Source organism: Carassius carassius, chromosome 47, assembly GCF_963082965.1.
Source record: "Carassius carassius chromosome 47, fCarCar2.1, whole genome shotgun sequence".
NCBI lineage: Eukaryota > Metazoa > Chordata > Actinopteri > Cypriniformes > Cyprinidae > Carassius > Carassius carassius.
This window is the reverse complement of record NC_081801.1, coordinates 3,629,701-3,654,577: the sequence shown is the minus strand read 5'-3', so window position 1 is coordinate 3,654,577 and position 24,877 is coordinate 3,629,701. Positions and strand designations below refer to the sequence as shown.

The 24,877-nt window shown below is 39.8% G+C and overlaps 1 long non-coding RNA gene across 1 annotated transcript; it reads left to right on the top strand.

Annotated features, from left to right (window-relative positions):
* Positions 1-94: 94 nt before the first annotated feature.
* LOC132130889 (uncharacterized) lies at positions 95-24,467 on the top strand. The gene is made up of 3 exons (XR_009428801.1): positions 95-285; positions 20,966-21,134; positions 24,113-24,467. It is a non-coding gene; the product is annotated as an uncharacterized LOC132130889 (long non-coding RNA).
* Positions 24,468-24,877: the final 410 nt, after the last annotated feature.

Here is a 24,877-nt window from a genome sequence, read left to right as displayed (position 1 = left end):
ACGCCACATTTAGGCCTACCTAAAAACAGGAGTGTTTTTTTTTAATTTTTTTTATTTTTAGAAATGAATTATAATAACTTGATTTAGTAAAAAGCAGCAGTGCTGCCAGTGATGTCCGTGGTTTGTTTTGTGAATCTGGACTTTCATCAATCACAACGCTGAACTCGCCGGGCGCTCTACACGCACGAGACCTTAAACACCAACATCTTCCGAGCGCCGCCGTTTCATTTCACCTGACAGACTGCAGGAGCCGGTAACCGGATTATCACACCGCAAAACCAGCTTGTAAGTCAATACATTTGTCTGTCGTCGACGGCTTCACCGGCGTCTGGGACAATAGCAAACACCTGCATATTGATTGTCTGTCATCACGAGTTTAATAATATGTCTCGCTCAGTCTTGCATTTTTCACTCAGACTAACAGAAACTCGCGTCTAATAACAGTCTTACTCAATAAACATCTCTATATGTATGACAGATGTGTTTGTGTATTTTAATATTTAACTGAATCATGTTTGCCCGAGTTTTATTGCAGTGTTTCTTTCTGTATACACAAACATATACAGATAGGCCTACGTAAAATATATTTTAGGTGGTGCTAGCGCAGTGGATAAGACACATGTCTTTGGTGTGAGAGACCCGGGTTCGAATCCACTGTGAGACACCAATGTGTCCCTGAGCAAGACACTTAACCCCTAGTTGCTCCAGAGGTGTGCGACCTCTGACATATGTGGCAATTGTAAGTCGCTTTGGATAAAAGCGTCAGCTAAGTGAATAAATGTAAATATATATATTTTTAAAGTTTGAACACTTTCAACAATGTTCCTACAACATTTTATAACAGTAGTATTCATCTGAATACATTTTACAACAAATCTATGATGTAACAGTTGGAAATATGGGGATTATGCGACAATATAAACATTTTGTTATTCATTTATTAATAACGTATTTAGTCAATAATAAAAAAATGCCTTGCATTACAACTGCATTTCTAAAGAACTATTTTAAGCATGTAACATTAATTAATTAAGATAAAAAGGGTTTAAGATCACAAGAAACTTAAATGTAGTCAAGTGTGTTCAAAATGGTGGTGTTTCTTTTTATATCACCTTATGATCATAATTTTCATTTCTTTTCCAAGCTGTCATTTCAAATGTAGATTTGCTTGTACCTTTTTTTCTGTAAAGCTAAAGGCTGGAGACCCCTGCTCTCAGCTGTCAGACCAACACAATGGTAATTAATATCGGTGTGTCTAGTGACAGCTGCAAACTCAGACACCTTTGGAAGAGAGAGAGAGAGAGAGAGAGAGAGAGAGAGAGAGAGAGAGAGAGAGAGAGAGAGAGAGAGAGAGAGAGAGAGAGAGAGATAGTGTGTGTGTGTGTGTGTGTGTGTGTGTGTGGGCAAGCTGTATTTCAGAGATACATTTGTATCCAGAAGTGAACCTTCCCTATAGTTGGGGAGGGCAGGCTGGATCATGTCTCTTTATAAATTAAATCCATAGGTTTTCATTTATATATAAAAGTCTGGGGCAAGTTGTCACATTTTACTCAAAAACTCAATGTCTGTATACACAAAACTTGCAGTCCTGAGTACAAAATAGCTATTTAGCTCATCCAGTATTATTGCATTTTACGTGTGGTAAGCTGTCACAGGGGAGCCATTGTTATTTTAGTATCATTGATATAGTATTATTCTTTTAAAATTAGATTTTAATTCTATATTTTCAATTTACATTTTGATTTGAGTATATATATATATATATATATATTTAATTTGGTAATTTTGTTGTGAAACAATATGCCTGTATAGTTCTTATTAGGTTTAATTTGTTTAATTAGATTGCTATTTTAGTACTTCAATTTCAATTTAACAAAATTGAGTTTCCTTGAAAACCTGCAGAAATAAAATGGTAAAACCCTGAAAAGAAATAAATAACTAAAGAAGCATTCTATTTTCAGTTATTTTTTATTTTATTTTATTTAAATGTGTTTTTATGAATTTATTTTTAGTAAACAATAATAGTTTTTGTTTTAGTCAAAACCATCTTTGTGTGACAATTAGCCCCAGTCTCCTCTGAACACTTCAGCTGCCAGTCCTATTGTTCATGTGACTGTTTGTACAGAAGCATCAACCATAGTGGTGAGAAAAGGAAATGTAAGAACATGTATGTGGTCACATTGCCCACAAACCATGGCTGTGTTCCCCATTTGTGAGTTCTGGTGGGAACACACAGTCCTGATAGTTCACTAATAGAGCTGCTTTCTGCCTGAATTGGCTGAAATTACACTGCATTTGTCTATCGCTCCTTCCCTTATTACTGCTATCCTCATTAAGTACAGAATGAGATCTCTCTCATGCACACACGCTCACACAAATGGGATGTCACAGTATATTTCTCTTTCCATTCATCTCATCTTCAACCTCACCTGCTACCAGCTTCATCCTCTTGTTCTCTCTGCCTGTAATGTGGCTCCATACTCTGGATGCCGGCCTGATTTCCCCTTTGTGACGTCACTGAAGATTTCTGAATGAATGTTTTGAAAAATGAAAAATGATGAATATGTTTCATTATTTTACTTAAAAACATTATTGACAATCATATTATTTTCCAGATATACAGTACACTGCTGGTTAGAGTTTGGAATAATTTTTTTTTTTTTTTTTAATGTTTTTGAAAGAAGTCTCTTCTGCTCACCAAGGCTGAATTAATACAGTAAAAATACAGTAAAAACAGCAATATTCTGACATATTATTGCAATTTAAAGAAACTTTAAAGTAACTGGAATTTATATAAATATGTTGTCAAATGTAATTTATTCCTGTGATCAAAGCTGAATTTTCAGCATCATTATTTCAGTCTTCTGTGTCACATGATCCTTCAGAAATCATTCTGATATGCTGATTTCCTGCTCAATTATGATAAATTATTATTGCTTCTCAGTTGTTAATAATCTTAATCTTACTATTATCAATTTTGTCTGTATTTCTTTGTGTAAACAGTAATTTTTTTAAAGATTCTTTAATGAATAGAAAGTTGAAGACTGGAGTAATGCTTTGAATCACAGGATTAAATTCCAATTAAAAATTATTAAAATAGAAATGTATAATTGTAACACAAAATTGAATTATAACACAATTTCATAATATTGTTTTTACTGTATTTTGAGCAAATAAATCATGGAAAGTGACTTCTTCCAAAAATTTATTCCAAGCTATGCCTCTTTAAAGACTCAATTTACTTGAAAAAATAACATGGTATTTCTTATTTAATGAGTTATAGGCAATTAAAACTCGTTTTGGCCCTTGCTGTTTTTCATAATTTTTTTTTATACACTTTACAGTCAATTGGTGATGTAATAAACGGATACCAGTTATAAAATGCGGTTGACGTGTTTCTGCAGCCCCCTGAACCCTCGTGAACAGCCAGCACACTCACTTCCTGTTGCAAAGGTCATGAATTTGATGTGTGCCTCGAGCAAACACGGAACTTGTCAAAGTCTTGCTCTGAGTATATTAACAGCTTTGGTAAATAACAACATTCTGACCTTTTTCCCGGATTTGTTTATTTCCAATTAGCTTCTTGTTTTTATGTCATATGAGCAGCCTGCAGGCAGTCTGAGAGATTTTCAAGGCATTGGACTCTGGTGCTCTGGGGCCGTTTGATGGAGCGGGCTGAGACTGCGGTAAAGGGAAAGATAGAGGGCGAAAGAGAGAGTCAGACAGGAAACCCCAAAACGCTCATTATGTTCAGCTTTTATTCACTCACCCCTCCATCTGGGCATTCAGAGGAGTGTAATACCCTAATACCCTTTTCATTTCACAGGCAATTTAGGGAATCATCTTTTGAAGAAAAATACCTATGGGCAAAGATATTTTAGATGTTAATGTTAAACCTTTAAATGGCAAAATTATCATTTTTAAAAGAATTGTTCACCCCAAAATTATAATTTTGTCATGATTTACTCATCTTGATATCATTTTGTGTGATTTCATTGCTTCTTTGGAACCCAAATTAAGTTAATTTGCTATCATTGCTGCTCTTTTCCAAAATAAATGGATAGGGACTGGGGCTTTCAAGGTCCAAAAATAATTTTATAAAATCCGACTTGTGCATTATTGTTATTTACTAAAAAAAATCCCTGTCCACGTAGCTCTCAAAAGTGCTATGTATTTGCATGCTTTCTTTACATTACGTTTTGAGTTAGTGATTACACTGAATCAGTCATATTAAATGTCACTGATGTCAAACCTGACTTCATAAGACTTGAAATGTGCACAAGTGCACAAGTCATATGGACAACTTTTATGGTGCTTTTTTTGGTCATTTTTAGACAGACAGTTCCAGTCTCAATCCATGCACTCCACATTTTGCCAAAATAACTAATATATACATACATACACAGATACATACATAACTTGTAGAAAAAAAAGAATAATTTTTTTTTTTAATATATAAAGTTTGGTTTTAGACAAAGAAAACTGATTTTTATTATTTTAAGAACAGTTTCTTTAAGAGTTGCATATTTTGCAGTAAATGTGTACTTACAGTGTTCCGAATTTGACTTATTGCCTCAGTTATGCAAGTTAATTTACTATAGATATTTGCCAGTAAAATGCCAGACATTAACCCAGAACATTCCCCTTAAAACAGTCACCTGTTATAGACTGACAAAAACAGAATGAGGTCAGCTGATTTTATAGGGCCTGAAGGAAGACAAAGAGGAGCTCCGACATTAAGATCTGTCTTTGTTAAACGGAATGCTCTGTCTTTACACTGTAAATCAACTTTTTAAAGTCATTTTTTCAAAGACTGTTTGCAATGGGTGGTACAACTGGTTGTAACAAGTAGTTATGATGTAAAAAGCTTTTCCAATTTCCAATATGAAATAGAAAATACAATAGAAAAGTATGAGGTACAACGCACATGAAATTTGGGAACAGCAAGAGACAAATCATTTTGTGGAGAGAGAAAGAGAAAAGTGTATGTTTCTGTTTGTCTTTGTAATGAAACGTTGCAACTGGGTGTTGAAAATAGAACACAAGTTTAACTGTCTCGAGGCAGATGTGTGTATCTGGAAGCAAGTAAATAATAGTCATATTATTAATGGGAGTTTGACATCTCCAGCTTACTAACTAACTAACTAACTAATTAAATAAAATGTACACATGGAGAGAAAAAATAGTTTTTAGGGTTGGGTTATAGTTAATTGGTTTTAATTATAATTAGTTTTATGTAAAAACTGTAGAAATCTATGTCCTATTGGCATACCATATTTGTTGAAAATGTCTTTGTGCATGTGTATACGTCAAGAGAATGGTAAACAGAAAAAAGCTCAAGAGGCAAACACTGGGGGCAAAATGACAGAATACAGCAGTGTGTGAATGGCTTTGAAATGATGTTTTGAGAGCAGAAAGACTCTTTCTTCCTTATTTCTTTTCACGTCTTCTCTCTCCACTGATGCTGAGGGGACACGCTGACATTGAGTGTCATCTTGTGTTTTGCATGTTAGCTGCTTTGACAGTCACACGGTTTATCATAAACATTGTAAACACGCATCTCTTTATAAATTCAGCCGCTGGCTGTGCCTGACTGTCAAACGCATTATGACCCTTCAACAGAAATTTGAGTCATATAATGAAATTCTATAAATAAATAATATATTATATCTACAATAAAAATATACAAATATTATAAATAATTACAATATAAATAATTATTACAAATAAAAATATATAAAATGTCTTATAAAATAATGTATTATATAATAATGTATTAATGAGTATAATACATATACATATTAAAGTTTGGTTTATATAAACAAAGCAGATATAATTTTAAGACTTAAGAGATCATCATTAGCAAATGTTGAAGTGTAAAGTTGCCTGTGTGCTAATGCTCCAGTGAGCTCTGACACCATACAACGCTGCAGGGCACACTATCACACACACTATCACACACACACACACACACACACACACACACACGCACACGATTCACTCACAAGTTCATGTATCTTTCTTACTCCATAGCAAATGAATCTCCAGCAGCATGAATTATACATGAGTCTCTATCTCTCTTTATCTTTAGCTGCTTCCGGACAGAGAGAGTGAGCTGAAGAGACCGACAGAGACAGATGCTGGTTAAAGGTGGCATCTCTGTGTGTGTGTGCGTGTGTGTTCTCATCATACCATCACTTGACAACTCACTGTTATTTCATGCCACCTGCTGCTGACTTCCTGTCCCCCCAGGAAGGGCCTCTTCACCTTAATGAGCATTCAGCCACTGAGCTACAAAAATGAAAGATGGAGAAAGAATTAAGAATTGCATGACTATTTATACATACGATAACTAAATAAAACATGACTGCAAAAGGAGGTTAATTCAGAAGTCTTTATATCAGTTATATATTATAGAATTTATATATTATTTATATAATATTATATGTATTAATTAAACTATATATATATATATACAGTACAGACCAAAAGTTTGGAAACATTACTATTTTTTATGTTTTTGAAAGAAGTTTCTTCTGCTCATCAAGCCTGCATTTATTTGATCAAAAATACAGAAAAATGTAAAATTTAAAATAATTGTTTTTAAATGTATTATACTTTAAATTATCATTTATTTCTGTGATGCAAAGCTGAATTTTTAGGATCATTATCACATGATCCTTTAGAAATCATTCTAATATGATGATTCATTATTAAAGTTGGAAACAGTTCTGCTGCTTAATATTTTTTCAGAACATGTGATACTTTTTTAGGATACTTTGATGAATAAAAAGTAAAAAAAAAAGAAAAAGAAGCTATGTTTTTAAAATATAAATATTTTGTAATAACAATATACACTACTGGTCAGTAATTTGGGGTCAGTAATTTTTTTTTTCTTTTTTTTTTATAAAATCAATACTGTTATTCAGCAAGGATGTGTTAAATTGATAAAAAGTGATAGTAAAGAAAAAATATTATTAGAATTATAATTTTGTTTTGAATAAATTCAGTTCTTTTTAACCTTTTATTCATCAAATATATTAGACAGCAGAACGTCTCGGTTACGTATGGTAACCCTCGTTCCCTGAAGGAGTGAACGGAGACGCCACGTCGGTGACCGACGAATATGGGATATCGCTTCGATAGACCAATCTACTTCGAGTGTAAACTAAACGAGCCAATGCACATTGGCATGCAATTATTGCATCCAGCTGCCGCTGATCACTGCGTGAGTATAAGAGGGCAGCAGGTACAATGCATACCAGTTTTTCGCTGAGGAGCCGAGCCGGGGACCCAGCAGCTCAGCGGCGGTACAGCAACCATAGCGACGGGACGTGGCGTCTCCGTTCCCTCCTTCAGGGAACGAGGGTTACCATACGTAACCGAGACGTTCCCTTTCAGTCGGTCACTCTCGACGCCACGTCGGTGACCTACGAATATGGGATCCCTATCAAAGCACCATGGGTGCTGCCCCTTCCAGTGCCCTGTGCGAGCCGCCTGCGCCCCTATTAGGTGTAGGCCAGGGCTCTGAACAAGTAGCTCCACTAACCGTTGTCAAAGCACTACCTCACTGGGTGGGATTGGATAACACTGGGAAAACGTACCCGGTCCGCTTGGAGCCGGGACGCTGCTGAAAGCCCCATCCTTCCCGAAGGAGGTCTCGGAGGCAGATACACATATAGCATCCGTTTAGGAGTATAAGGAGAAATTTGAGGTGATTAAAACCCTCTTGGGAAGGCAGAAGTCGGCCGGGGAAACACAGGCTCTAAGGCTATACCGTGGACTATACACATATGAGTGCCGCTTAGGTCTTAATATGGAACCCACCCTTCCATGGTTCTCACAGATTCATCATGAAGGTCTGGAGCTTTGTGTCCGGTCTACGTAGCACCTTAATGCTCGGACGGGACAAAGCAAAGCCAGGGCTGGGTCTGCCTCCTCCAGGGGCAGCGCTTGCAGGTTCACCACTTGGTCTTTGAAGGGTGTAGTGGGAACCTTGGGCACGTAGCCAGGCCGGGGCCTCAGGATTACCTGGGAGTCAGCCGGCCCAAACTGAAGGCACGAATCGTCGACCGAAAATGCATGCAGGTCCCCTACCCTCTTGATGGAGGCCAGTGCAAGCAGGAGCAGAGTTTTCAATGAAAGAAACAATTAGCTCAACTGAATGCAAAGGCTCGAATGGGCCCTGCTGTAGTGATTTAAGCACTAGAGACAGGTCCCAAGAGGGTATACAGGGGGGGCGGGAAGGATTTAACCTCCTGGCCCCTCTAAGGAACCTGACGATGAGGTCATGCTTACCCAGAGACTTCCCATTCACGGGGTCATGGTACGCAGCAATAGCGGCAACCTGGACTTTGAGGGTGGAGGGAGACAGCCTTCGCTCCAACCCTTGCTGCAGAAAGGATAGCACGACCGCAATCGGGCATCTTCGGGGGTCTTCTCGGCGAGAAGAACACCACTCAACGAACAGGTTCCACTTCAAGGTGTAAGAGTGTCTCGTAGACGGTGCTCTCGCTGAAGTGATGGTGTTCACTACCTCTTGGGGTAGGTCACCTAGAACCTCCGCGTCCCGTCCAGGGACCAGTCTACCTCTACCTGAGCGGCTCCGAACCATCTCCAAATCAGCTGGACCGTCAGGGGATGGAGTCGCCATTCTCCCGGGAGCATTGCTCGAGACAGCTCGTCGGCTGTACGACTGAGCAGGCCTGGAATGTGAACGGCACGAAGTGACCTCAGAACCTTCTGACTCCAAAGGAGGAGGTGGCGAGCGAGTTGCGACATGCGACGGAAGCGCAGACCACCTTGTCGGTTGATGTACGCAACGGTCGCAGTGTTGTCCGTTCGGACCAGCACATGCTTGCCTCACAAGAGACCTTTGAGACGGTTCAAGGCAAGGTGTACTGCTAGCAACTCTAGGCAATTGATGTGCCACTGCAGCTGCGGGCCCGTCCAAACCCCTGAGATTGCATGCCCGTTGTACGTGGCCCCCCAGTCGGTGGTGGAGGCATCCGTGTAAACCACAGCATGCCTGGAGATCTGCTCTAGGGGCCCCCCTGCCCGTAGAAATGCAAGATCTGACAACGAAGTGAGGGTTTGGCGACAGGCCGGTGTAACTTGGACCCGGTGAGTGCCGCGCTTCCACGCCCACCTCAGGACTCGGCCATAAAGCCAGTGCTGGAGCGGTCTCATATGTAATAGGCTGAGCGGTGTAAGCGCCGCCGCGGCCGCCATATGCCCCAGGAGCCTCTGAAAGAGTTTCAGTGGGACCGCTGTCCTGCTCTTGAACGTATTCAAGCAGGCTAGCACCGACCGCGCACGTTCCTCTGTGAGGCGTGCTGTCTGTTCGACCGAATCCAACTCCATATCGAGAAAAGAGATCCTCCACGGGAGTTTGCTCTTTTCCGAGCTGACCTGAAGGCCCAACAGGCTCAGGTGCCGGAGCACCACATCCCTGTGCTCGCACAACTGATCTCGAGACTGTGCTAGTATCAGCCAATCGTCTAAGTAGTCGAGAATGCGAACACCCTGCTCTCTGAGAGGAACGAAAGCTGCCTCAGTGACTTTCGTAAAGACACGGGGAGACCGGGACAGCCTGCAGGGCAGGACCTTGTACTGATATGCCAGTCCTTCGAACGCAAACCGCAGAAAAGGTCTGTGGCGCGGAAGGACGGACAAATGAAAGTACACGTCCTTCAGGTCGATCGCTGCAAACCAATCTTGGGGACGGACGCACCCGAAAATGCGTTTCTGTGTCACATTTTGAATGGTAGCCGATCGAGGGCCCGATTCAAAACTCGCAGATCCAAGATCGGTCATAACCCACCGCCTTTCTTGGGTACAATGAATAACGGGCTGTAAAACCCCATCCTCATATCGGCTGGAGGGACCGGCTCTATCGCGTCCTTCGCCAGTAGGACTGCGATCCCTTCCCGCAGGACAGGGGCATCGGACGCTTTCACTGTAGTGGAGCGGACACCGCAGAGCTTGGGGGGGAGCCGGGCGATCTGAATCGCATAGCCGAAGCTGATGGTTCGAAGAAGCCAGCTAGACGGGCTGGGTAGCGCTGACCAGGCGCTTAAAAACCGTACAAGCAGGACCAGCGGAACCACAGCCGTACCCGCAGTGGGGCAGCGAGGTGGAACACAGGGACCCAACTCGGGTGGCTTGTGAGCAGGCCGGAGTGTGGTGCGAGTGTGGGGTGCAGGGCTCACCTGGTTCCACGGGTTGGCAGAGGGTGCGTGAGTAGGGCCTTTGTTGACGCTCTCGAACCGCCCGCTGCTGCCATCTGGCGAAGGAGGAGGATGAGTGAGGTCCGGAGCTTGGCCGTCCGCAACTCTCCGTGCCCTCCTGGGACCCAGAGAGGAAGAAAACTGCTCTCCTGTCGAGATTTCCAGATTCTCCGCCTGGCCCTCCTCCAGGGGAGGGAGAGGTGCCTTCACCATCCCCCAGAAAGCAGCTACCTCTCTCCGGGTCACCCGTCCCGGGGCCTCTTGCTCTTCTGCTCACCGGCAAGTTTGACGGGGGCTGTGAGGGGAGGGGCAGCCTGCCTACGCCCAGCTCCACGGCACCACTTGGAGGCTGCTGCAGATGCGGCGCGTGAGCGGGGGGTGGATGCAGGGGGCTGCCCTCGGCGACGAGCAGGCTGGGGCACTGCGGCCGGCGGGCGGGTATAGGCAGCAGCTGCCCGCCAGGGCAGGATGTGTCGGATCGCCTCAGTCTGCTTCTGGGCAGCCGAGACTTGCTGGGCCAAGTTCTCAACTGCGTCGCCAAAGAGGCCGGTCTGGGACACAGGGACATTGAGAAACCGGACCTTGTCGGTGTCCCTCATGTCTGCCAGACCCAGCCAGAGATGGCGCTCCTGGACCACTAATGTGGACATCGCACGACCCAGGGAACTCGCGGTGACCTTCGTCGCTCGGAGCGCGAGGTCAGTGGTGGTTCGGAGCTCCTTTAGAACTTCCGGGTCATGACCACCCTCGTGAAGGTCCTTCAGTGCCTTAGCCTGGTGCACCTGCAGTAACGCCATGGCGTGTAAAGCGGAAGCAGCTTCCCCACAAGCCGTATAGGCACTGCCGGTCAGACCAGACGAGTGCCTACAGGCCCGGGAAGGAAGCACCGGGTCTCCACGCCAGGAGGAGGCGGACTTAGGACACAATTGCATCGCTACCGCCCGCTCCACCGACGGGATTCCCAAATACCCCTTCGCTGCACCGCCATCGAGGGTGGTGAGGGAGGAGGAGCCCACCTTTTACTTTTCTGGCAGTAAAAGGTGCCGTCCACGACCTGGTGAGCTCGTCATGCACTTCCGGAAAGGCACTGGGATGGGGCGCTGAGTACCAGCGCGCGCCACCCCGAGAAACCAATCATCCAGCCGCGAGGGCTCGGGACGCGGTGAAGGATTCCACTCGAGCCCTACCCTCTCGGCGGCCCGGGAAAGCATAGCTGACATTTCGGGGTCCGACTCAGGCCTTGCCACCGTCCCAGAGGGCGGCAGCGCAGCCGAATCTTCGTCCGACAGCTCTCCCTCCGATGCGGAGATCGACATCCGGTCAGGGGGAGGCCCACTGGATACCACTGGTACGCTCGCTGTAGAGGGCCCAGTGCGTTCCGTGGGTTGCTCCACTGGATCGGAGGTGCAAGAGGAGTGGTGGGCCCCAGAGGATTGGTTCCCTGCGGGGTTTGCCACCACTGTGACCCTCAAACCATCCGCGCTACTGCCGGAAGTGGTTCTCGCCTGTCAGCCGCCAGAACGAGCCCCAGATCGCGGCCGCGGCAGCGGGACTCCGCCCCCCTGAAGGTAGCGGAGCCTGGTTCGCAGCTCCGAGATGGTCATATTCCCGCAGTGATAACATGACTCATCCACGAAAGCCACCTCAGCGTGCTCGACGCCCAGACACGTGAGGCAGCGATCGTGACCATCACCCGTTGCCAGGTAACGACCGCACCCAGAAACGCACGGGTGAAACGGCATCCTTACAAGGACGATCCGTCGTCTTTACAAAGACGGACCCGTGAAGCTCTTTTAGAAAAATTTGCTCTTTAGGAAATGCTCTTTTAGTGCAGAGGCGCACAGGGGAATTGGTCGTTTGCAACACGACAGGGGTAATGCAGCCTGAAGTGTGCAATCCACTCGACACAGGAACGACCGCCACTGAAGCGCCGCCTCGCCAACACACGAAGCTTCCGAGAGCGTGCTGAACTCGTAGTTCACAGCAGACACAGTTGAGCAGAGCGATACTAACGCTCGGCTACGAAGCGAAAAGCTGGTATGCATTGCACCTGCTGCCCTCTTATACTCACGCAGTGATCAGCGGCAGCTGGATGCAATAATTGCATGCCAATGTGCATTGGCTCGTTTAGTTTACACTCGAAGTAGATTGGTCTATCGAAGCGATATCCCATATTCGTCGGTCACCGACGTGGCGTCGAGAGTGACCGACTGAAAGGGAACTGTTTCCAACACTCATAATAAATCAGAATATTAGAATGATTTCTAAATGATCATGTGATATACTGGATGTTACATGTGACACTGAAGGCTGGAGTAATGATGCTGAAAATTCAGCTTTGCATCACAGGAATACATTTTTTTTGTATATTCAAATAGAAAACTATTATTTTAAGTTGTAATAATATTTCACAATATTACTGTTTTTTCTGTATTTTTGATCAAATAAATGCAGGCTTGATGAGCAGAAGAAACTTCTTTCAAAAACATTAAAAATAGTAATGTTTCCAAACTTTTGGTCTGTACTGTATATATATATATATATATATATATATATATGACGAGATGATGAGAATCTCCCGTTCCACCACATCCCAAAGCTGCTCTATTGGACTGAGATCTGGTGACTGTGGAAGCCATTTGAGTAAAGTGAACTCATTGTCATGTTCAAGAAACCAGTCTGAGGTGATTTAATGTGATCTTCGTGGAAGTAGCCACCAGAAGATACACACTGGGTAGTCATAAAGGGATGGACATGGTCAGATTCTCAGATAGGCTGTGGCATTTAAACAATGCTCAGTTGGTACTAAAGGGCCCAAAGTGTGCCAAGAAAATATCCCACACACCATTGCACCACCACCACCTACCTGAACGGTTGAGACAAGGCAGAATGGATGCATGCTTTCATGTCCTTTGGGCCAAATTCTGACCATACCATCTGAATGTCGCAGCAGAAATCAAGACTCATCAGACCAGGAAATGTTTTTCCAATCTTCTATTGTTCAATTCTGGTGAGTCTGTGTGAAATGTTGACTTTGTTTCCCATTCTTAGCTGACAGGAGCAGCACCTGGTGTAGTCTTCTGCTGCTGTAGCTCATCTGCTCCAGGGTTCAATGTGTTGTGCATTCAGAGATGGTATTCTGTCACTTAAGTCCCCTTTCTTCCCCATTCTGCTGATTGGTTTAAACTTCAGCAAGTCGTCTTCACCACATCTACATGCTGGAAAAAAAAAAAGAGTAAGAAAAAATGTAAATGAAAAATAATATATATTAAGAATTCATAGTAAATAAATAATAATTCATAAAATATGATAATCATGTCCTGTATTTGAATTATCATTGTAATTCTCCCTCTTGCTCTTTTAGAAGTCCTGCAAAACAGTGATTAAACTGAACTTGTGCCACAAAACAAACACACACACACATTTCTTCGCTCACCACTTGTTCTTCATTTTCACTCTCCCAGCAGACATCACAAGCTGACCCAGTTAAAAGTGTGTATGTGCGTGTGTGATACCTGGAAGGAAGTGAAATATCTAGAGCTCTACTTCAATTAACATAAATGAGGTTTATGCTGAATCTGTTTTTATTTTTGGAATTCCTTGATATAGGTAATTTTTGCTCTGTACTTTTGTGCAACATGCAGTTTATTTAAAAAGAGAATATTCAGTGGGAAATAACGGAGGGTGGGAATTTCTTTTGATATTAATGATTAATATTATTTCCTGCTACTTGCACAGTCACATTTACATCAAAAGAAAAGTTGGTGAGTGTTTAACATAATTTGCATTTTTTAGTTTTAGAAATATTATCTCAAAATACATGAGTGAAAAAAACAAACAAATTTTCATGTACAATATGTCATATCATCATGTTTATTTGATAAGGATTCAGCATTTCTTATGGTGCATCTTATGGAGATTTGCAGCCAATCCCGGTGTGTTCCAGTGTTTTAGCATGCGCTCCAGAGTCGCCCCCAGAGTATTCTGGGATGTCAGGCTGGAGGGTTTTCTGGCTCAGAATGGCTCCAGAAGCGTCCAGGAGAGAGCTGGAATAAGACCAGTGAACAGAACGATAGACACAAATAAAATATTGGAACTGAGAGCTTGTAGCATTTTCATGCAACAGGTGATTCTTCATGGTCACTTTTTTCCTAATGAACTTTTAGAAATTCAACTAAAAACACCACATTTCCAGCACATCTCATATTATATATATGTGATGGAAATGTCATTTTAAACATTTTTAAAATGTTACTAAAATTGCTCTGTCTTACTAAACCTCATTTATGGCTAGCATTTTATGTGTGATAAAGATAAACATTTAAATGACACTTCCAAATTTTTGCATAATTTGACAAATTTAAAACTGGATTGGAAATTATGTACAAAAAAAGTGTACATAAATACAAAAGTGATATTTGAAGAAAAAAACCTGAAATAGTCCAAAAAGACTAGATGCGTAAACCACAATAATCCAAATGGGAGAAAGTGGGAAAAAAAAACAAGTCTTGAACACTATGAGGATTAAATTAATACAACAAAAAAGCAATTCCCTATTTAAAATGTAGTAAGTACTGTAAGTATTTCCGTTACTTTATTAGAGTAATGTAACTGATTACATTTGATTACTTTTTGATTATTTTACTTATGTACATTATATACAAAAATTCTGTACTTTTTACAAAATAATTTTGGCAGCTGTGGTTGCCAGAATAATTCTGTAAAAAATACAGAAAACTTTAAACCGGTCTGTAAATTTTACAGTATAAAGCTGTAATTTACAAACAAGAAAATTTGAATGTAAACCAGTATATTCAACAACATCTGTTTTATACCTTTAACAACTGCTATAATAATGCAGGTGGTACAAGAGAAAGCCACATGAAGAATCAAAGCTCATCACAAGTAGCTTCGCCACAAGCAGAAGTTTATATTAATAAATAGAAGGTGCACAGATTCATTCATGCAAACACAAAACACCATCATGGTAACACAAATGATACTTAAATAATGCAATAAACTTTCATTAAACAACAGAAGATGTAACATAAAGCCCAAATGTACATAACTGATAACAAAAACTATAAAAAACATGATTATTTAAACAAAATACTTTCAAACGTGGAATGTCACAGGGAATTCTGAGAATATCGGTTTACAGTTTTTGACTGTAAATTATACATTGATTTGTTCTTTTTTACTTCTAAAAGCTGTAAAATGAACAGCATTTTACTGTATAATTACATGAAATGTCTGGTTAGACCTTTTACAGTTTTTCCCTGTAGTACAGGAACTTACTGTTAACCTATTACAGTGTACTTATTTTTAATGAATGTTTTCAACTGTTATTCATTTTCAAAGATTTAAAGCAGGCAGGGTTAACCTTACAGTACTGATTCAGTCAGACTTTCAAAATCTTTCATCCCTTGAATTAATATTTTAAAGCACAGCCCTAACAAATACTGAGGTTAAATACTGATTTAAAATCAAAAGATATAATTTAATAGCTATAATACCAGGTGTGTGTGTGTGTGTGTCTTTTTTTTAAGCTATGACAGGAAACACTGGCATCTAACAATGCCTTGGACAAAATCAGTTAATCTTAAAAAATAAAGGATGTGCATATATCCAAATAGGAAAATGAAAGAGTTATTTTATTTTATCTTCTTATTTTAGAGCAGTCAATGTAATCTGGGAAAAAAATCAATCAAATCTGTATGTGTGTGAAAATATTCAGATGTAACCCTTAACTTTAATTTAACTGCACATTTTTTCCCCTCAGTAACAGATTACAGTTACATTTATTTTGTAATTAAATTCAGTAATTCTGTAACATGTAATTAGTCTCTCCCCAACTCTGAAAAAGATGGGCGTCAATATCATACAGTCATTATGGGGGAAGTCGTGGCCTAATGGTTAGAGAGTCGGACTCCCAATCGAAAGGTTGTGAGTTCGAGTCCCGGGCCGGCAGGAATTGTGGGTGGGGGGAGTGCATGTACAGTTCTCTCACCACCTTCAATACCATGACTTAGGTGCTCATGAGCAAGGCATCGAACCCCCAACTGCTCCCCGGGCGCCGCAGCACAAATGGCTGCCCACTGCTCCGGGTGTGTGCTCACAGTGTGTGTGTGTGTGTGTTCACTGCTCTGTATGTGTGCACTTCGGATGGGTTAAATGCAGAGCATGAATTCATTTCAGTCACCATACTTGGCAGAATGTCACGTCACTTTCACTTTTGTTGGAAAGTGTTCAAAATTTGAAGGACCACGGACAGTTTGACTGTACAGGACAAACAAAGTACTCATAAACGGCTATCCCTGAAGATGTGAAGAACACACTTTCATAGCTATGAATGTGTGAGCAATTATACAGACCTTTCCTGTCTCTGACTCTGACACACACACACACACACACACACACACAGTCTCATACTGTAACACTCTCCCTCCATTCTGTGCCGTGAGAGAGAGAGAGAGAGCAGAACTAAACACTTGCTCTGCTGTGCCCTGCAGTCTTTAATTGGCTTCTTCAGCCTGTCAGAGGAGGAAAAGAGAATAGAGAGAATAAAAGAGAACAAGAGAACCACCTTACAGAGGACAAAATCCTGAGAGAAAGAGACCAAGACAAATTGCAGGCAGTGTATATAAATGCATCCAGTGAATGTTTGTGTGTATGTCCCCTTTTAAATAACCCCAGGAGATTAGATCCTTAGAGGGCTAAAGAAATATTATTTCTCTCTTAAGGTGAAAGCACATAAAAAATATAAAGGAACTGAAATGATAAACAATGAGAATGACATATTGTACTATTAATGATCCCTCTTGTAGGCATTCAAGTTTGGGTGGAATATGGCTGTATATTTACACAATAGCATGTTGCACTGGGCAGTCAGATCAGATCTAACTGTTAAACTAACTGTCGTATAATCATAGTCAAACCCCTAATGGTATAAACAGCTTTGCTCCAGCCTAATCTGCCTGTTTTTCTCTTTATTCAGATTCACAGGGTCTCATCTCTGAGTCTCAACTCCTTTCAGTGTCCCTGTGCACGTGAGCTCTAAACCCGCAGATCTGTCTGCTAAGAAAAGGAATAAGCTTAAGGAGTTTATTGCATTTCTATACGTTTAATTCCACATTGATCTGATGTTCTAAAATCTATGTAATTCAGTCTACACTATGCTCATAATCGTTGAAGTTGAAGTTGCATGTAATGCAACAAAAAAAGAAAGCTTACTGTATAATCAACAAAATAGTCTATATTGCAAGCTATGCAATGCAACAAAATGTATCTTATAATCAGTAAAACTGACTACACTGTAAGCGTCATGTTGTCATGTTGCAACATTCCTGGTATAATCAACAAAGATTGGCAAACAATTTTAACAATCTTAAATATGCTTATTGTAATAGTTGAAGCTGTCCTCACAGCAAGCAGGCAATACAACAACACTAATTTGTCCCATTATAATCAACAAAGCTGTCATATAGCAAGTGAGCAAACAAAAATAGAAAATTCCTGTTATAATCAACAAAATTTGGCAAGTATGCAACATATGCATGCAAACAAGCAATGCAACAAAGTGTCATTTTCTTTAATCAATAAAGTTAATTACCCTACAAGTGATATGATGCAACAAAGTTAGAATACTCCTGTGAAAAACAATGGATCTGTCTATATTGCAAGCACGCAACACACACACACACACTCACACACACACAAAAACTTAAACAGTCTCTTAATGATCAACGAAGCCGCCTACAAAGTTGTAAGTGAGCGACGTGACCAAACTAGCAAAGTCGTGCACTTTCAGAGCAGGCCGCGCTGTTAATAACAACTGGAGCATCGTGAGTGTGAATCTGAGAAAGTAAGTGGGTAAATTAGCAGAAAGAGACAGAAAAGAGGGAGACAAACAAAAGAGATGTAATGAGTCTAAAAATGAACTGCGGTGAAGATGAGCGAACACTTGCTGCTGCTGCAAAACATCTCTCATCAATGTCTCCCATGAGCTACGTGGTGACACAAAGGCTACAATGTTAAAAAAATTAATTCTGAAAACTCATTCTGTCTCCCATCATTTCCCCTTTCTCTTTTTCCCTCCAGTAGCTGTACTGGTGTTAATGATCGTAATCTGACCATGTGTTTTGTGAGGTCTCTCTTGTTTTTTAACTCTTAAAGCAAATACTTTGACTCAAGCTAATTTGTTCCCTGAAGATATTTGTGTAGCCTTCTCTTCTTGCTGCCGTTGCTAGTCAGTGTGAGAGGTGTTTTTTTACAATGGGTTATGAGACTAGTGCTGTAAATTACTGTAGCGCTGAAGAAAAAAACACTATAATATAATGACTTAATGACTACAGAACACACATAGAGAGACTCTCTCTGAACATACACATCCTGCCGGCTTGAAGGGTTCGTTAATGGTATTAGGAAAATAATACTGTGGCGTAGAGAAGGGGTGTGGTTCATCTCTGCTGTATCTCTTATAAATAGCAATAGAATGTGGTCGATTCATCACTGATTCCTAGAAAAAGTATAATTGTTTCCACAAAAATATGAAGCAGCACAACACTTTTTTCAACATTGATAATAATCAGAAATGTTTCTTGAGTAGCAAATCAGCATATTAGAATGATTTCTGAAGGATCATGTGACACTGAAGACTGGAGTAATGATGATGAAAATGAATAAAATGTGTTTTAAAAAACATTAAAATAGAAAAAAGTTGTTTTAAATTGTAATAATATTTCATAGTATTACTGTATTTTCCATCAAATAAATACAGCCTTGGTGAACATATATATATATATAAATATATATATGGATTTTTTTTTACATCAAGGATCTTAAGTACATTCACAGTATTAAATTTGAACACTAAATTCAAAGTTGAATTTGAAACTGAATAATAATAATACAATTATTTTAAATATTAAAATGAATTAAACTAAAACTGATATAGATGTTGATAAAAGCTAAATAGAAATATTTAAAAAACAAATAGAAATGACAAACAAACAATTACTACAACTTAAATTAAAATTACTATTAAAACTGAAAAAATACAAATCAAAGCTAATTCAAAATAATAAATATTTATACTTTAATAATATTAAAATAACACTCCTGACAAATAGGGATCAACCACAGTTCATTTGTTTTCTATGCTGTTTAGGGACATGTCTATATAAAATAGTTTATATATCACTAAAATGCTGAAACAAATTAGCAGAAATATGTGTAAACTTTGTAATCATACTTTCTGTACACACAACAAAAAAAAAAACATAGACATAGATATAACAGAATATTCAAGGATTTTGCTCAAGGATATTTAGTGAACTTGCTACAAAATGTGTCAAACCAAACTTTGAGTATATTTGAAAGATTTAATTCTAATAACCTGGGAAATCCAGTAATTTTTTCTTCTTCAAAAGGGATCACTTCAGTGGCAGATTTTTGGTTTAGGAAACCTGTTTGGAAACACAAATTTTTGCAATTCCATTTGGTGCCACTTGTGGCTCAAACTTCACACCTCACTTTTAATACACGGTCATACACACACACACACACACACACACACACACACACACACACACACACACACACACACGCACACACACACACAGCACCACCTGTGTTTCTATGTTTTGTCATGCATGAGTCACTCTCTTACATCATCACAGTGGGACGTCTGGACTAACTTCGTAGATGCCAATGATCAGAAGTTCTCAAAAACAAAAAAAAAAAAAAAAAGTCACGACAAGCTCAAAGACATACAAACACACATTCAGAAATACACTCTCTGGCTGTGAAGCATGTGAATGTGTGAGAGAGGCTCCGGGCGCTGGTCCAGAGACTAAATGAAGGGCAAAATGATGTTGGAAGTTGACCTCGATCTGCTCCACAGGGCAAACCCGCACGGGCTGTGATAAAGAGAGGTCAAAGGTGCATGAAAGAGCATAGTAATATTGGGATATCAGACGATGATATGTGTAGTTTACAGAGGATAGGAAAGATAAAGAGAAGTAGAAAGATGGAGAGAGGAGGGGAGATCTGGCACTGCCGGACAAAACAGATGGACCCAAGAGAGAGTGTGTGTGTGTTCTGTTAATGTGTCCAAGTACTGCATTCAACAATGTGAGAAAGAGAGAAAGAAGACAAAAAGAAAGAAAAAGAATGCCAAATAAAGTAGTAGTGCACAGGCAAACAGGATTGAAATGCCAAAGTTTACATTGTGTTTATACTGAGAGATTCAAGTTATCTCTAAATCGATTCATCTCATAGAACTGTTTGCATTTATACTAAAGGAAAAAATTCTGCCAAAAATGTACATTTGCTGAAAAAGTACTCACACTCAGGCCATCCAAGATGTAGATGAGTTTGTTTTTTCATCATATTTGGAGAAATGTAGCATTCCATCAGTTGCTCACCAGTGGATCATCTGCAGTGAATGGGTGCCGTCAGAATGAGAGTCCAAACAGCTGATAAAAACATCACAATAATCAACAAGTAATCCACAACACTCCAAACCACAAATTCATTGTTAAGGCGTTTATACATTAAACTGTCGATTATGGCTGAAATATGAGTTCATAATCCACAATAACTCTTCCTCTAGTGAAAAAATCCAATAACATCAAAATGTCCTTTACCATATTTCTCTAGGCTGTTTTTGCTTGTAAACCTTGCTTGAAGTTAAAAACATCTTATTGATCGATTTGTTTCTTACAGACATGCAGCTTTTCTCTTAACAAGTCGTTTATTGATGTACTGGAGTGTTGTGGACTCTCATTCTGACGGCACCCATTCACTAAAGAGGATCCACTGGTGAGCAAGTGATGTAATGCTAAATTTTTCCAAATCTGTTCTGATGAAGAAACAAACTTCAACATCTTGGATGACCTGAGGGTGAGTACATGTTCATTTTCAACTTATTATGAATGATTCTTTGGTGCTTGTCATTTCAGTATTTAAAAATTACATAGTTTTAATCTGTAACAATGGTGTAGCCAAGGGTGTGCAGAAGTATTTTTCTATAGTCTCAATAAAAATGTGGTAATTTTTTGTTTACTTACAATAATTGTTAAGTCAAAATGTAAGTTACATTTTAAGTGATTTTCATAAGAAAATAAATACTGCCAACCAGTCCACAAACAGCCACTGACTGTGACGTGTGACCCCAGCATCTTGGGAATGTTTGTTGTGCATTCTAAACAGTAGAGAATCTTTGACTAAACCTTTTTAGCTATAGCAATATTTCGCAGAGCTCCCTGCTTAAATTCTTTTGTAAAAAAAACCTTGGCTGGATGGACAGCCGGACACAAAGCCCAACATTACACCTGATGAGGCTGTTTGTCCCTCTGCTGGCCCGGGCATCAACAGGTCTGCCAACCGTTCCTTATAATATGGAATCTTCCCGTATTTAAGGCATCATAGAAGCGTTTGTCATGTATTTGAAGGCATACGCAAGTAATCCTTGCGCAAATCATTGTTTCATTTGCTAACATAGATTTTCAACAAAGGCTTTAAGACCCAGCGGAATCCTCTGCAAGCTGGTCGCTTCTGTCTATTCTGTAACATTAGTGATACGCAGAATCTGACACAATAAATGTGGCATACCCAGTTTTTCTGATACACACCCAGAGTCTCTTTTCTGTCTATGCTAGTCCTATGTAATCTTTCATCAAAAATAAAAGAAACTGTCACCGAGGCCAGGTCATATAACGTTGTAGCCATTAGCCAGATAGCATTATGAGTGGGCTGCCTGGAAAACAAGAGCTGGAGACTTGTGTTGGCATGAACACACATTTGCTTCTCTGAACCCATTTAGAGATTTTGGATGCCAGAGTAATGAACTGCACTGGCTGCATCATTTATAAATATTATTAAATAAGGTTAAAGAAAGTCGATAAAAAAGTCGGAAAAAATATTTAGCATTTCCTACCATGTACATATACATTTTTGTACAGTAAAACAGTAAAATTGTGAAATATTATTATATTTAAAATAACTTTTCTATTTTAATGCATTTTAAAATGTAATTTATTTCTGATGTAAAGCTGAATTTTCAGCATCATTACTCTAGTCTTCAGTGTCACATGATCCTTCAGAAATATTCTGATTTGCTGCTCAATAAACATTTATTAATATTATCAATATTAAAATCAGTTTAATGTTTTTGTGGAAACCTTAATTTTTCCCCCCAAAATTCTTTGAACAGAAAATTCAAAACATTTTTAAAATACATTTTAAGTACTAAATTCTTAAAGAAAAAAAAAAAACATCATTGATTAAACTAAGTATGATCTGTGAGCTTTTCACAGAGCTCACTTCACTCTTCTTGACATTTTTGCCACAACTTTTAATCAATTTGGTGTCATCGACATCAACAATTCTACTGATTAGCTGAAAATGAAAGGAAATGATCAAGGCAGATGGCTGTGTACAAAACACAGTGTCAGCCTTTGTGTTTTTTAAGAAATCCAAATGAACACAGAATCTACATGCAAACTTTAGTCAGATCAACAATATGATCCCTCTGAAAGTCGTGCAACAAGATTCATTAACACAGACAGTTTGGCTTCAATCATCCATCTCAGTGCAGTAACACATCTAAATCAGACGTGACATTAAAGAGCAGTGGATTCACATCACGGAGGTGCGAACACACGTGTGATTTCAGCTTCATATTGTTCTAGGCATCAGTTAAGAAAAACATCAAACAGCAGCCCCTGATGGCACGTTAATCACATACAGACTCAATTAAATCACACAGCTGTCCAGAGCTGATAATAAGTGTTGAAATAGCTCTACAGCACTGTTGTCATTTACACGCTCCTGCAGTGTGACCTTGTGTTAAACAGTAATTGGATCGGATCTTGCTCTCTCTCTCTCTGAGGATGCGTTGGGTTATGTATAGACAGATTTTGATTTAAAATCTTGCTTCTGTCTGGTAACTTTGACAAACATCATGTCCATTAATGTTTTTATCAAGGTTAAAATTAGGGCTGTCAATCTATTCATACTAATCAAATCAGATAAATAACATGCAATTAATCGCATAAATCAACAGGTTTTTTTTTTGCTTGAAACTAAATACATTTGATAAATATTTTTCAAAACGTTACTATAATTTATAAAATTAAATTATATCATTTAAAATAATGTATTTGTATTTTTTCTTTATTCGGGTTTAGTTATTTTTGTCGTTATGCTTTTCTTGCATAATTTTTTACTTCTTTGTTAAATATTCAAGGTGCTTTTTTTTGTCATGAACTGTGTGGGAGGACCCAAACGCAGATAAAAAATAATTGCACTTATTAAAACAGACCAGACATAAGAGGGCAGGTAAGGCGTAAAAGTAGTCCAACGCCGGTGAATACAGGAAACGATGACAGGTGGGACAACTGCAGATGAGGTGGCAGGAGCAGATAGTGAAGACCAGGCGAGGCACGAGGAAGTAGAGATCTGTTACTTGAACACCAACTCTGAACAAGTCTGACGGCCAGGCAGAGAACCACAGACGGCAGGGAAGGACTAGAATGGGGAAACACTACATACAGAAAACAGAAGACCACAGGAGAAGCATCAACGGGAACACAAAAAACACAATCTAGACAGGGTATGAAAAACCTTACGCAGAAAAAGAAAAGAGAGCTCATAAAAATTAAAGTAACAACACAAATAATAAAAGGAAAAGAATTTTAACAAAAAGTAAAAGACTAGAAAACACTATAAACAAAATAAAAGACTACAGTTAAAAACTACTTGAAAAATGTAATTGTAATTGGATTATTCAATAGCATGGTTATGTTTTACTAAAGTGCTAATATACTCGCATGAGGCAGCTGTTTTATTGAGTAAAACCTGGTATCTCTTACACACAGATGTTTGTTCAGAAGGTGGTAGGTGTGTTTTTTCTCAAATGACCTGAGCGTATCGGAGCAGGAGTGGAAGGACAGAGCTGGATTTGAATTCAGCCTCGCAAGAAATTAAACCCCTACAGGCCAGAGCTACAAATCCAAAGCTGTCCAACACTACACAACCCAACAAGAGCATTTCTGCTGCATACTAAACAGCCCGGGCAGGACTGTGTGTTTCTCTGGTGCTGAAACAACACATCTGGAACATCTTTGCCTGTTTTCATCACAGAAAAGGTGGTTCTGGGCCAGAAAACTCAGATCTGCAGAAAAAAGTTGTAATGACAACAACAATCTGGCAATACTAATGCAATAAGTAAATAAATAATATAAATGTATAAAACAATGGGGGGAAGATGTGTGTGTGTGTCTGTGTGTGTGTGTGTGTGTGTTTTGGGGCAGTGAATGAACAGCACTCTCTTCCACCCTAAATTCAATACCCATGGCTGAAGTGCCCTTGAGCAAGGTACTGAACCCACAGTACCTTGCAGTTGCAGTGTGTGTGTGTGCGTGTGTGTGTGTGTGTGTGCACTTGGTTAAATGCAGAGCACCAATTCCGAGTATGGGTTACCATACTTGGCAAATGCCATGACTTTCACCTTTTTTCACTTTCCAAAGCCAAACATTCTGTGTAATTCTTACATGTCATGAAATATATTTGTCCATTATGTGGGCATTTCTGTTTCTTTAAAAATACAAATAAAGTTGACGAATGGTGTTCAAAGTGAACTT